The 15,625-nt window shown below is 40.1% G+C and overlaps 1 protein-coding gene and 1 long non-coding RNA gene across 2 annotated transcripts in view; one reads left to right on the forward strand and one right to left on the reverse strand.

The window, feature by feature from the left end:
- LOC115649130 overlaps positions 1-14,030 on the reverse strand; it is a 22,426-nt gene extending 8,396 nt beyond the window's left edge. The window contains exons 1-2 of the long non-coding RNA XR_003999768.1: positions 14,021-14,030; positions 4,518-4,526 (exon numbers count right to left, since the gene is read on the reverse strand). This is a non-coding gene — a long non-coding RNA (uncharacterized LOC115649130). The remainder of the gene's footprint in view (positions 1-4,517; positions 4,527-14,020) is intronic.
- Positions 1-15,625, forward strand: part of NRXN1 (neurexin 1) — a 1,285,455-nt gene that overhangs the window by 859,652 nt on the left and 410,178 nt on the right.

Here is a 15,625-nt window from a genome sequence, read left to right on the forward strand (position 1 = left end):
GTCCTGTAGGGCCAAATGCTGTCCTTGACTCGTGCAGATGTTTACAATTGATATCAGATTCCATTGAATTGCATATGTGTATCTAGGAGTAGAATCTGACCCAAAGAGACTCCTGGTGTGTGCAGAGGACTGGAAGTGGGGTACTGCTAGAGCTGGTCATTAATGGTTTTGGTTAAATGTTTTTTAGTGAAAAATGCTGATTTATCAAAGTCAAAACTGTTTGGAAATGGTCAGTTTTGACAAATTTACCATTTTGAAAAATTTGTTAAAAAAAATTCGAAATTGTCAAAATGTCCAGTTTTGACATTTTTGAAACAAAAGTTCCTTTTTTCAGGTTGAAATAGTTTTTTATTTTGAAATGTAAGTTAATTTATAGTTTTAAAAAGTTTAAAAAATAAAGTTGTTTGAAACAGAAATGAAATGCTGTGAAATTATCAAAACAAAACATTTCAGTTGACCTAATCTGAAATGTTTTTCAGATTTTCAGTTTGCAAAATATTTTAAGATTTCAACTTTTCATCCTAGTTTGGGACAGAAAAAAAATAATTCAGAAACTCAAATTCTCATATGATGGTGAAACCATTTCCTTCTCCGCTATACTCCTGAATTCTAATCCTGGCTCTAGTGCATTCCCTCTGGAACCTTGGGCAAGCCACTTAACCTGCTTGCCTTGGAATTGACATCTGTCAAATGGAAATACCTGTCTTGGTACTTAATAGAGTTACAAAGTGCTTTGAGAATGAAATTCATTGTACAAGTATTAAGTATTATTTGCTTTGGGATTTACATGTGCATTGTTCTGAGGTCTGAGGCTTGCAAAATTCAGTCCTGGGCTAGTTTCAAAATACTGCTAGACAGAGGGATTTGTGAGAGCTTCAAGGTCCGGAACCATATGAGAAATGAATGTCTTACAATTTTGTAAGACGAAAAGTCCCAGCTTTCCAACAGCATAAGGCTTTTGTTTCTAGCCATAGCAGGTTGCAGGAGATAGCTAAAATATGAGTATTATAAACCTTAATGGTGTTTGATATCTGGTCTTTTTAGGAAAGATGTCTACATTATGGCATGATTGCTGTAGTCTGTGCATGAAACTCTCATTGATTTCAATGAGTATTTCATATATAAAATAGGTTTGGGGCCCATATTTTATAGGGCTAAATCGATGTGCAGGAATCATATAATTACATTGGGAATACACTATACTTATGGCAAATAATATAATGGTGGCAAAGTGAAAGGGGACACTAAGAATTGCTATTGCTCATGGGCTACTTCTGTTTGTGGTACAGTTGCCTTGCTCTCTGGTTGTCAAAGGTCCTGTCTTCCTCTCTGCTCCTTCAGGTGATTAAAGTATTGCGATAGCATCGGAACCTTTGTCACTTTTTTCTAACTGTGTTAACTATCCAGTTCTGTTGTCATAGACATTTAACACTATTCCTTAGATATTCACTCTGTTAAAGGAAATCTTGTCTGGATTTGGATTTGACCAAAGATAACTGCAAGTGATGTCTTTGTAGGTTTTGGTATCTTGTTTCTATGTAATAGTCCAGAAAAGTGATCTGTCCACAGGAGATAAGGATAGAATACTTTTTTGAGTTTCTATAATCATGATTAATCCAACTAGGAGTCTCCACAAACCATATATTTTCTACATCATAGTAATGGATTCAACATTGCAATCTGTTCTGTCAAGACTTCCAGCTAATTGGGATAAGTTATATATGTTTCTGTTCCTGTTATGATCTATATGAGGGTGTTTTGTTCTAACCTAGATTATAATTCTTGATGGATTTCCTTGTAACACTGCACATTGCTAGGATGTGGTAAGAATCTTTGCATTACACAAAGACAAATGCTTTGAGTGTGCTTCTTCCTACTGATGTCAAGTATTGGGGTAGCCATGTTAGTCTGTATCCACAGAAACAACAATGAGTCCTGTGGCACCTTAAAGACTAACAGATTTATTTGGGCATAAGCTTTTGTGGCTAAAAACACCACTTCTTCAGATGCATAGAGTGAAAATTACAGATGCAGGCATTATTCTACTGACACATAAAGAGAAGGGAGTTACCTCACTAGTGTAGAACCAATGTTGACAGGCCCATTGGCCCTGAACGTACATTGGCCAGACCAGACAGTCTCTACATAAAAGGATAAATGGACACAAATCAGACATCAGGAATGGTAACATATAAAAACCAATAAGAGAACTTCAGTCTTCCTCGACATTCTATAACAGATTTAAAAGTAGCCATACTTGAACAAAAAAACTTCAGAAACAGACTTCAAAGAGAAACTGCAGAACTAAAATTCTTTTGCAAATTGAACACCATTAATTTGGGCTTGAATAGGGACTGGGAGTGGCTGGCTCACTACAAAAGCAGCTTTGCCTCTCCTGGAATTGACACCTCTTCATTAATTATTAGGAGTGGACTACATCCACTCTGATTGAATGGGCCCTGTCAACACTGGTTCTCCACTTGTGAGGTAACTCCCTTCTTTTCATGTGTCAGTATAATAATGCCTGCATCTGTAATTTTCAGTCTATGCATCTGAAGAAGTGGGTTTTTTACCCATGAAAGCTTATGCCCAAATAAATCTGTTAGTCTTTAAGGTGCTGCCAGACTTCTTGTTGTCTTTCTACTGAATATATCTGTGTGCCAAGTCTTGTTCTATGAGTTACAAATACCATGAATTTCTGTGATACTCTCCCTCTCCCCGCCCCCTCCCCATCATGTTTTTTGTCACAGAAGTCATGACCATAAAAAAACATACAGTCTTAATCATGACTGAATACTGATGTAAGCATGCATAAAACAACCTTCATCTTCTGAGACTACATGAATGCCAGGAACAAAAGCCTCATGATGAAAAGAAAACTGGCATGATAATGGATGGTAAAAGTTCATATTCAATACTTGGTGCCCATTTCTTCTCCAATCAGAGAGCAATTTGCTGTGATATTCAATGCTTTACTAAAAATATATGCAGATAGTCTCAAAATCTTTCTGTTGCTAAGATATGCTTTGTTCATATAAATAAGAATATCTATAGTATGTGTGTATATATATTGTGTGTTTGTTAATCTATACTGGATAGGAATAGAAAAATTGCTTTTGCCACATGCAAAGATAAGAAAATGAATATACATGATTATTTTTATTCTAAACACATCCTAAAACTGGGTCTTTCATCAAATATGATTAAAGTCACAGTCACAGTCCAATCTCATTGACACTTTGATAAATCCAGAGTATTTCCATTAATTGTGCTGGAGTTACTCTGGATTTTCCTGACTTTACATGAGATCTGAATATAGTCCCCATATTGTTTTATAATTGGAATTTTTTCCCAGTTTCCAGAAAATCTTTGTAGCTGGCATATGAAACTTTTACTATATGAAAAACAAACTCCATGAATGAGGTGGATACATGCAATGTGTACAGTTAGGTTGCAGAGAAATCATTCTTCCCTGAGCTAAATGTTCCCCTTTGAATAAATAGTTTGTATATTCTATCTATAATAAAATACTTTATGCCCATTTATTTGGGATTGTAGCTTTGAATGACTATTGGTTACTTTTTATCTGCAAACTGAAAAGACAATCCTCTTAAGGAATTAGAAAACTAAGTGCAAAAGTCATGTTAGCAGGATTGGTCTAGCTAATTCGTTACTTGTCAGGACAGTCTTAACTTTTTAGTACAGTAGTTTTTCCTCACGTTACCATTGATAGAACTGAGATGAGCCTTTGATTGGCAAAGACATGTCTTGACTAATTAATCATTTTCTTCTTAGTGCATATTAATCAAAGTGTTCATTATTTTTAAGAGTGGAGAATCTGATCATTTCCCTTTTACTTTGATCCTCTCTTAAACTTGTAATTGAAAGTAGCTAAAGCTAAAAATAGCTTTTTCTGTATTTCTGAAGTTGAGGAATCTACAGAAATTAATTAGTTTCTGATGGGGGTGGGAGGATGAAGTTGGAGGGGGGTAATACCTCACTTAGTCCTAAAACCCAAAGTAAGCAATTGAGGGAGAGTATGGGTGGGATGTGGAGGAAACCCAGTCCCAGCCTTCTCTTTCACAAAGAATGAAGAGAATTTGCTTGCAGGCAGGAAGAGGGAAATGAGGGTTATTGAAGGTACATAAAAAGACTTCTGCTGTCTCCTCTCTCCCTCCACCTCTTCACTTTGCAAGCCCTGGATTTAATGCAGCCATCCTAGACTTTAATGTGTGGGCTAAGCCACCAAAGAGCCCTACTGCACTTGTGGAGCAGGAGAAGCTTTGTGACAAAAACAGATGATAATAATTTACAGGAAAATAAATTAGGTAGGTAAGCAGAAACCTTATCAGTTGCATCCTTCCTTTCCCACTGATAGTCTTCTCTTCACTACAGTCTGATGCAAAGTGGCCCCTTTCTCCACAAGTCCTTAAGGTTGAGTCTCTTTTGACTCAGGCCAGCTCTGCTCCCTTGTATGCTAGCATGTTGCACAGTACTGAGATTATTACTGCTGACACAGTCATTCACTTAACTCTGTCTCCAGGATTAATAACTTTAACTAGCTCAGGTTTGCTCATGAAGGATTAATGGATTAGTCTGTGTCACCGTGCCTCAGTGGGTCACAACTGAGAATACCAGATTAAGGACAAACTGCTCAGAAATGGGGCAGACTCATCCTGAACTGGTGGTTAATCTTCCATAAAATATACCAGACCAGCAACAAAAGTAATCTTCTTTCTCACCATCCTGTCAAATAAGTAAGAAATGCAGTATCTTTAGGTATTCCAGTCCTGGATTCAACACCCAGACACTCGACTTAATGATGAGTGATTATTTAAAACCAATTTCCTCAACCAAAGTGTGATCCCAAAGGACCAGCCACATACCCAGTTCAAATTTAAACATTTTCTTAAAGCTAGTGTTAAAATTACATAATATACAGGTTAAGGAAATAATGTCTGTACATCTGGTATAGTGCTTAGATTAACCACAAATACAAAGTTTGGTTTAAAAGTCATAAGATACATGTAGTACATAATCTGCAATAACCCAAATTTAGGTGAATAAATGTAAAAATACAGTTTTGATATTAGCATCCAAGTATTTGGGTACATTACTCATGAAAAGTTATACAGAGAGTTAGTTGGTTGTGGAAAGCAAATATATCAATAAGTGCAGATTGTCCCTCGGTAATATTTAACTCAGATCTTACCCAATAATGATGCTGTTGCCAATCTTTTAGTGTCTAATATCTAAAGGTTTATTTATAAGAGGAAAAAAAAGAGATGAGAGTTAAAATTGGTTAAAGGAATTGAATACATACAATAATTGCAAAATTATTTTATCAGGCTTGAAGCAGTGATGGAATAAAGTGATGCCTCATGTGTTTGGTTGCTTCCAAAAGATTGGAAGGTCCTCAGTCCACTGGTTAGAATTCTTCCATTAGTATAAGTCCGTACTCCAGAGATCAGAGGTGAAATTAGATGCTTTTAGGGCCTGTTACAGCTCTGCCACGTAGAGTTACCAAGTTTGATTACAGAAAACTGAACGCCCTAGCCCTGACCTGAGGCCCTGTCCCTGCCCTGTCCCTCCTCCGAGGCCCGACCTCCCACTCCCTCCATCCCCCCTCCCTCCGTCACTTGCTCTCACCCACCCTCACTCACTCATTTTCACTGGGCTGGAGCGGGGGGTTGGGTGTGGGATGGGGTGAGGACTCTGGCTGGGGGTCGGACTCTGGGGTGGGGCCAGAAATGGAGTTCAGCGTGTGGGAGGGGGCTCTGAGCTGGAGCAAGGGGGATAGGGTTCCTATCTAGAGGCTGCAGGGACATGCTGGCGAATTCTGGGACCCGCACGGAGCCAGGGCAGGCAGGAAGCCTGCCTTAGCCCCACTGTGCTGCCGACCGGACTTTAAATGGCCCGGTTAGCATCGTCTCTTTTAAACCGGGCATTCCGGTTGAAAACTTGATGCCTTGCAACCCTACTGCCATGTGGAGGGTCTCCTTTTAGTGCTGATAGTGAGAAAGTACAAGCATAAGATGGAGTCTGGTGTCACATGAGCTGGATACATGCCATTCAATGAATCATAGCTGGAACCATTACCCATATTCTGGCTGGAATGTCCACCAGGTGGGGATAAGCTTCTTCCATGGTGGCCCATTGTGTTTGCTGACAGGCCATCAACTTGAATGGTCCATTCACAATTTGCTGGCTACATTGGATGTAAACTACTTTGTGGGTGTTACGCAGGAGGAAACATTTGAAATACAGGTATAAAGTCTATATTCATAACTTCAGACATGCCAATGATGCATGCATACAAATAGTATAATTATATTCAGCAACTCATAACTTTTCCATTGACACCTTACATGTCATACTTTATACAAGATTTGTTGCAATTATATAACAGTAGTGGCAATAATTATCTACTTGGTCATATTTTAATCATATAATATCAGAGTCTGTCTTTACTAACATCTTGCTTGCTGTACTGTTGTAGCCTTGTTGGTCCCAGGATTTTAGAGAAACAAACTCGAGACAATATCTGAGGAAGACCTAAAGAAGAGCTCTGTGTAGCTTGAAGGCTTGTCTCTTTTACCAACAGAAGTTGGTCCAATAAATGATATTGCCTCACCCACTTTGTCTCTTTTATTAACATGTGGAGAGAGTGGGATATATAATGCATACATTTGAAAAATAACCAGGTCCTTTCCAGACATTTCTCTCGCAAGCATCAGCAGTTTATGACTGCTGTTTACTTTATAAATGTGCTTTTTGAAGATCAAGATGCAGAGCATAAAAATCCAAATACAGTTATGTACAGACTAATGTAAGGAACTCTGCAATCTTGTAATATTTTGTCTTGCTCATTTTTGTTTCAAGAGTTTTTATAGGAAGACTGGACCTATCACTCAGAACATATGTGGAGCAAACATCAAAATTATGATGATTCATGTATTGCAACTGTAACATAATAAAGAGAGAAACATATACAGTCTAAAGTTATATGATCTGAAATAAACTGAGACAGGACAGGAACCGACAGTTGCATTACATTATTCAATGAAGGAGAATCTAAAACACTGCTGCAGGCAAATGGATGTATGGTGCATTTAATATGTTGGGAAAATGATATATAATGTACTATTAAGGGAGGGTATATAATTATTCTGAAAGAAAAAACTTCCCATAATCCGCCCATTTTAGACAGAACCATAGTGGGATACATAGTTGTATTGAAGAGAAGTACGAAATGGCCTCTGTTTACAAAAGGAGAGAAATCTATAAATGAACTATTTCATGAAAGGGGCTACATGGTTACAAAACTCAGTCCCCAAAGTAGTAACTCAAGGGTCAAATCAATCTTGAGCACAATAAAAGAACTGAGTTTTCCCTGTATTATGTCAATATCTTTCAGAGCACCCGAAAACAGGATCATTACGTTTGAGAAGTGTTTGAGCTATCCATAGATAGAGCCTGTATTATCTAAAAAAGAATGTTCAGTCAACAGAAGTTTTAATGTTTCACTGTTTACCATAGACACTTTTTTTATGATGACGATCTGTTGTATACACCCAGAATAAGACAGATGTCTGCCCACATCTAAGATCCAATTAGTTTTTCAAACTGCTAAGCAGTATTTCTTCAGGCCTCCCGAACGTTTTATAATAACTGGAACTAAACCTAATTAAGAAAGTGTCTTTCTTTGGAAAAGAAAAGAGAAATAATGTCTGATGGAGTCACTTACAATTCAACTTAAATCAAATATGTCTTGCTCGTTGAAACTGGAAAAAGTCTCCTTGAGGTATGCTAAATGTCTCTTGCAGGTGCTAGAAAGATCTCAAGTTGTTAACAAATAAAGCCATAAAGAATTTTCATACATTTACAAAACGAGTTGGTAAATTGGGGGAAAAGCCTTGGTTCATAACATAAGTGACTAAATGCTTCAGGAGATGCATCTCTCCTAAAGCTTCCAATTTAAATACCAACCTATTAAAGTATTCTGTAAGAATAGTGGTGAGACCTCCAAGAAGAGCATTAAAGAATACTTATAGCCTGAAAACTCGCTGCAGAATGTTTGCCCATTAGTTGTCTGGGGCCACACAGTTGTATAAAGATTTGATTTCATTTTTGTGTATCAGGTGGAATATCAGGGCCATTTCTGGCATATATGATGTAGCTCCTTTGAAACCAATGCTGAATCCAGCTAAGATCTGAACCTCATTATTTCAAGCGTGCATATTTGTGTGGGTGAGATGAACTTAACAATTTTAGGAGGAACACATATATACACACTCTTGTTTTGGTTCAAAAAGGAAAACACTTAAGCAGTGTGTACAAAGAGTAGTAGGTTGTAGTTGATCACTGCTGAGGTTCAGAGGCAGAGTAAAGGTTTGGGCTCTGGGCCAGAGCAAGTGGGGGCACCTGCCCACTGCTTCCACCTGCAGTCCCCTTGCCCCTTCCTGGTGCTCCTGCCAGGGAACAGGGACGGGGCACAGGGGCTTCCCCGCTCCCAGACAGAAGCGCTGAGGAGAGGGTGGGGGAAGATGGTGGAGCAGGGCAAACTCCTGCACCCTGACCCCGCTCCCTGGCAGGAGCATGGGGCAGAGCGGAGCAGGTGCCATTTTTCCAGGGAGCCTCCAATTGGCTGGGGCTCCTGGCACGGGCCATGTAGCTAATCTGCCACTGCTGAGATATGCAAGAAGATTTTGATTCCCCATAAAGTAGGTTTTGACTCTTCAACTGAGGCATAACCCAAAGCCTACTGAAGTCAATGTAAAGACTCTTTGGATCAGGGCACAAATTAGAGTTTTTGTGAACTTATTGTATTGGAAGCCAAAAACCTCAACCAAAATATCCCCTGAAATTAGGCTGTTCACTTTTCTCTCTTTTTTTCCTCTCAACTTTTCATTCATTTATCTTTCTGCTCTTTGGATTTTTCTCTTCTCACCTAATGCCTTTGTTTTTTACTGCTAGTCAGTCTACCCTTGTCCCCACATCACCTTGGTTTTTTTTACACTCCCTCCCCCTAGCCTTTGTGTCATGTTAGCCATGTTAGGGAGCCTCCTTTTGTCTCTGATTCATCCCCAAAGCCTGTGCGTCAGAGAAAACCTCCCTTTTGACCCTGTGGATACTGCTCCATTGCCTGGGGTATAGGGAGGTCTTTAGAGAGCACCCTTGGTCATATCTTCCCCCAGGGGTTGAACACACAAGGAATGAAGGACCAAGTGTGTCCCAGAACTTCAAGAAGCTGTCACGAAGCAACTCTATATTGGTTTTATTCCTCAACCCACACCATTTCCCTTCTTGTTCGTTCCATCCTCCTTTTCTTCTGAATGTTTTTGTTCAATTTGCCCCCTCCCCCAAATCCCTTCTGTTTCTTCCTTCTCTCCCAGGATTGTGCTTCTCCTTCCTGCTTACAGACCATATGTGCCAGTTTCACTCTTTGGTAGGAACTCAGAGAAATGCTTAGTGTAGGAGCAGCTGAGGTGACAGGTAAAGGGATGGGCAGTGCATTGACCTGCTAAGGGCATCATTTCTCCCCTTTTCTTCTGCTATTGCTAACAGTTAAAGTGGAATTGAATGCTTGTTATGATATTCAAGGACCTTGATACCTAAAGTTAGACTCCTGAACCCTTATTAGGCCCCTTAATTGGAGTTTTCAAAGGAGTCTAGGGAGTTATTTCAATGGGAGATGGGAACCAAACGCCATTCTATTTTTTTTAAAATACCAGGCCTAAGGTAAACTTTTCAGAAGTGCCTGAGTGATTTAAAAGCACAGGCATAGTTTGACTTCTGTATTTGGGGGAGCAGCTCCAGTCATGCCAATGGTGCTATGTGTATGTGTGGGCAAATTTCACAGCTGCCCGAGACTTTCAGTTGGAGGGGGGCAGTGCTCTCCAGTCCCCCCAGAACTATGCCATGTTTAAAAGCTTGAGTCCTACAGTGTTTAGGCTCCTAATTTCCTACATTACTTTTGAAATGGGATTTCGGCTCCTAAGTCAATTAGGCATTTCTGAAAATTTAACCCCTAGATATCGGTGGCCTATTTTCAAAGGAGGTGAGCAACTTCAGCAGATTTAGACATCTAACATTAGGCACAAACTTTGAAAATGTAGGCCCAAATTCCTATGAGAAACTATATTAATGTGTGTGGGGTAGGGTAGGAGAGAAGGGAATGGGACACTCATAGCACTAGAAATATTTACCCACCAGAAATCTTTGTTAGGTTCAGTCAGGAAAGGTGAGAATTTCTTCAATGTTCTGGAAAGTTACAGTTGTTTAAAATGGGGAATTCTGGTAAGTTCTTTCCTCCTGTTGGACAGGAGGCATGGACTGATTTAAAAGGATTGTGGCCTAGGGTGCTTGAGAAGCTGAAAGCATCCTGCCTACTCTGAGTAGCAAGTGGCCTATGAGCGCTTGTATTTTTTCCAAGTTCAAGGATTGGTGGCCTGAATTGTCACAAGTCAACAGGAGCCTATTCTTCCACAGAGGATGTGTTTAACTATCTTGGAAGTCTCATTGACTCCAATAAAGGTTATTCACATCCTATGATGGGGGAATAGCATTTCAGAGATATAAACTATGCTGTGAAACACTATAAAACTGAGAAGCCCAGCAGAACCCTCACTATTCCCCTGCACCAAACCCCTGTATCACCCATCAGTACCACACAGGACCAACAGCTAATCTAGGTGGATGCAATACTAATGGGAAAGGAGGAAGAAGATGTTTAAAGTCCTATAGAATATAATGGGGATGAAGCTATTAAAATTACATGGCTATCACTCTACAGTGCTATAGAATTTAACAGAGAATAATATCCATTCTACTTTAAAAAATCATCCTGCAGTGTTCTATAGCATGGTTATAATTCTCTGTTACCCTGTTTATAAGGTTTTGAACCATCCTATAGAATTTATCTCATTCTATGAAATTCTATAGGATTTTTCCAAAGGGTCTTCTGTAGTGTTGCCTGATCTGTGGATTGTGTATGAATTATATTGATTATTTAAGAATTCCTAGTTATCACTCTGAGGTTTAACAAGTACTTGTCCCAAGATCAGGCACAGTAATTTTAAAATTACTGTTCAGTTGGGAGCCCCAACATACAGATTTGCAACACTCCCACTTAGGAACTCTCAGTATTTGTAATAGTTTTATTAATACATTTGTCAAAGTCACAAACACTCTAACCCACCAAGGTAGATAGAAATAATACAGAATGTATATCTGAACAGCCATATATTCTCACCATCCCTTGCAGAATAATCTAAAAGATTAGTTGTTATCCTCATCACCACAGGTGCTGACTTTCTGATTTCCCAGGGGGTGCTCCACCCCCTCTCCATCCCAGGCTCTGCCACATTCCACCCCTTCCCCAAGACCCCACCCATGCCCTGCCTCTTCCCACCGCATTCTAGCTCCTCCCCACTATAGAGGACTGGTGCCTCCCCTTACTGGGGGGGCATGATCTAAAGGGGAGTTCATGTGACCACTCGCATGTGCGTCCCCCAGCCAACCTCCCCCTGTGCTCAGCCTGGGACGCCCTCACTCTCCCTGCTCCACATTATCTGCAGGGGAGGGGGATGCTCTGTCCTCCCGCTGCACCTGCTCTCCCCCCCGGCACATTCCACCACTTTCCCTAAGTGGGAGAGAGCCCAGGTGGGGAGCAGGAGGGAGTCACTTCTAACGCCAGCCCCTCCCATTTGCTGCTCTGCAGCCCAGCAGCTGCCTGAGAGACCCTGGCTGGGGAGGAGGCAGCTTCCACTCCCCATCCAAGCTGGGCTGCTAGGGATCGCAGCTCAGCGAGCCAGAATTGTGCCAGGGAGGGAGGAGAGGCTCTGTCTCACTCATCTCAGGTCCCCAGCACCCAAGCCTGGGTGCGGTGCGGAAGTTGCCTTCCCAGCCAGGCTCTCTCAGGCAGCTGCTAGTCCACCAGCATCCCAACAGCCATAAAGGGCTAGTCCCACCCCTTCTACTCCTCGGCATCTGGGGATGTCCCCCCAGCCCCGCCTTTACTCCAGGTCTTCCTGCTCTTGCTCCTCCCCCTTCTCTAGCTCCTCCTGCACACTGCTGAACACCTGATCCTCAGCAGATGGGAGGTGCTGGGTGGGGGAGGAGGAGGAGCTGATTGATGGAGCCCACCGCTGGTAGGAGGCACTGGGAACAGGAGGGGGAGGAAGAGTCTGCCGGTGGGTATTGAGCACCCACTATTTTTTTTCCACGGTTCTCCACCCCTGGAGCACTCACAGAGTCAGCACTTGTGCTCATCACCATCTTAACCATGACCAGTGGCCATCATCCTGGCATGTCCTAAGGCTTCATCTCTCTCCCTTCCTGCATACAGGGTTAGATACAACTTTTATATGTTACTCTGACATCACTATGCTGAATGGATATCAGTAAAAGTTTCTTCCCTCTTCCTTATATGTATTTCCTCACTGTACAAATGTTGGAGTGCCCTTCTCATATAGGTTAGCATATTATGATCTCAACTGATTATCATATATGTCAATTTGTTACCATGGCACTCTTATGTCAGACATCTGCAGATGTTCCTATCCTGAAATATCCAAAAGCTGGTGTTAGTTCATATTCCTGTAGTTGCCTGGTGTTATTATGTACAAACTCCCCCCTTAAACGCTCTCTTCCCAGTTCCCCAAAACTTAGGGGTGACCATTGGGCCATTTATCTGTGTAAAAGTTCATAGGCCTCAAGCCTTAAGCTAATTGCTGAAACTAATGTCTTTTAGGCCTGTAGGTTCCTTGTGTTAGCAGCTCTGTGGACTACAGTAGAGAAGAGATGAGGCAGTTGGGTGTCTGACAAAATAAGGGAGGAATCTTGTTATTGTTGTCCATTATTTCTATTATAATAACACTCAGAGGCCCCAGTCAGGATCAGGGCATCATTATGTTAGATCTTGTACAAAAACATAAGATGACATGTGTGACCTTGCACTCTGTAATGTTTTATGGAAATATGCTTATGAGTGTGAATATAATGTAACTAGAATATGCTTTATGCAAAAGGTCTCTTGTAAGGTATTATTACAAAGCTTATAATCTACTGAGTGTGTTCATCCTATCTGTATGTATGTATCATTCTTGTATCTGAAGCTAGAAATGTAAAATATAACTCTTAGGCCCTATTGTAATTATGCAAAGTGTGGGCCATTGATGGTGGTTTAGAATCTTGATGGCTCCCATTGACTAGGACAGTTGGTTGTAAAGGGCTCTGTTTACTTGCAAGCCTTCCTGTGTTCATGTAAGCCAGCCCAGGAAGAATGGTGGAATCCATCGTAAACCTAGTGCTTTTCCATTTAGAAGGAGGAGTGGGGATCCAGAAAGACAAAAGATTCCCGCCTTGTGCCAAAGCTATAAAAGGGGGTGGAACAGAACAAAGGGGGCGGCCAGTCATGAGAACACTCCTAGTTTCCACCTAAGATGCCTGCTGGAACTAACAAGGACTGTACTAGAGGAAAGGATTGGGCCCAGACTAGGAAAGAGTATAGTTTGTGAAAGAAGCTTATTGGGACATCTCTGAGGGTGAGATTTACCTCTAAACGGTTTCTTAATATATTAGGCTTAGACTTGCGTGTTTTGTTTTATTTTGCTTGGTAACTTACTTTGTTCCATCTGTTATTACTTGAAGCCACTTTTTTATACTTAATAAAATCACTTTTGTTTATTAACAAACCCAGAGTAAGTGATTAATACCTGGGGGAGCAAACAGCTGTGCATATCACTCTATCTGTGATACAGAGGGCAAACAATTTATGAATTTACCCTCTATAAGCTTTATATAGAGTAAAACAGATCTATTTGGGGTTTGGATCCCATTGGGAACTGGGTGTCTGGGTGCTGGAGAGGTAACTTGCTCAGCTGTTTTGGTTAAAGTCTGCAGCTTTGGGGACATGGACCAGATCTCTGTCTGTGTTGCAGCATGCTAGCATGTCTGGCTCAACAAGGCAGGGTTCTGGCGTCCCAAGCTGGCAGTGGAAAATGGGCTCAGAGGTAACTTCAGCACATCAGATGACAGTCCCAAGGGGGTATCTGTGACTGAACCCATCCCAACATGGTCACTGTAGCCTGTAGTTGTAGCAGAGCACCTTGTCATGTGATTTAGCCAGTCCTCCCCTGCTTTCCAGAATGCATTGTTTAAATGCACAACAGCTTATTCCCAGAGAAGAAAGCCCAGACCTCATACTTGGTTTGCATGGTGGAACCTTATGTGAGGAGTAAAAGTGGCAGATAATCACAGTGTGAGCTAAAATCCATTATACTGATTCTGCTGGTGAAGAATGTGATACAGTAATTCTGCATGAACTCATTATATGATAAAAATAGAGAATTTGGATACCATTGCATTTTGAACAAGTGCTGCTATAAAATGTGTAGACGATCTCATATAAATTAATTTTCCTGAACATATTATAGTCCACTTTTAAACCACCTCTTTATTTTATTGTCGCTCCCTTTATAAGGTTTATTTATTTGTTTATTTTTCCCTCATTGCTATTTAACAAGTTTTATATTAAAATGAACAGCTCTGTTAATTTTCCATGTATTTTAGCTCTGTAATTAAATTACATATAATCTATTTATAATTTATCCTGAATGATTGCATGTAAAGTTGGTTTTAAAGACAACCACTTCATTCATCTTCATAGAGAACAGTAAATATTATTAACATAATATGATCATTAATGCTGAGTCTGTTGAAGAATATTACCTGGTCTATCAACATGGAAAGTGGGTTTTACAATGGAATATGTCATTTTGTATTTTGAATATGCTAGTGATTAATACAGATTAAAACATACAGCTATATGCAAATACTTTTACAGTAAATTCATGGAAATTGCTGTGCAGAGATGGTAAAGGCTTTGTGCACGCTCAACAGATTTAGTCTTCTGTGGAATAAAAATTGTTCTCTTGTCTTGTGCTTATTGTTGTCTGGTTAGACTATAAGTACTTCTTAGATACAATAATCATGGGTACTATGGAAAATTCTAAGATAGCTAATGTATAAGTTCAGTAGCTGGCTTTTTATGGTTGAGCTGCATATTTGAGGGCAACACTAAACACTTTTGTTTAACCAAGTCATTTTGTAAAACCAATATGAAGAGGATTTATTATGATCAGTTACAGGCTGACATTACAAACTGAAACTTGTATTTTCATTTTTTGTAGTTTTGTATTGAATAGGAATATAGGAGAAGCACTGAAAATTACTGACTGCTCTTGTACATTCACAGTCATTCTACAGTTATCTGTAGTGCTTAAAAGGGATTATCGTATTTTCCCTCAATTTTCAGAAATCATATGGCGAAAACTCCTATCGCAAGGGATTTTGTTTTGTAGAAAGTCTGCTTTCTTTCAGTATTTATGAAATGTCTCCTCTGAGTGTAAAGAGACTGTCTTTCTTACGTGGAACAAAGAGAACCAAAAATACTTAGATGGTTAGAGACGTCAGCTGAAGATGGAATAGTTTGAATCTTATTAATGAGCAATGCATGTTTATTTTGAAAAACGTACATTCTCACCAATTTGAGGCAGGCTTGCATCTGTAATAAACTGTAAGCCAGCCATTTATGCCAAAACTGAAACTGGTAGAGTATTTA

The sequence above is a fragment of the Gopherus evgoodei genome, chromosome 3 (genome assembly GCF_007399415.2).
Source record: "Gopherus evgoodei ecotype Sinaloan lineage chromosome 3, rGopEvg1_v1.p, whole genome shotgun sequence".
Classification (NCBI taxonomy): Eukaryota; Metazoa; Chordata; order Testudines; family Testudinidae; genus Gopherus; species Gopherus evgoodei.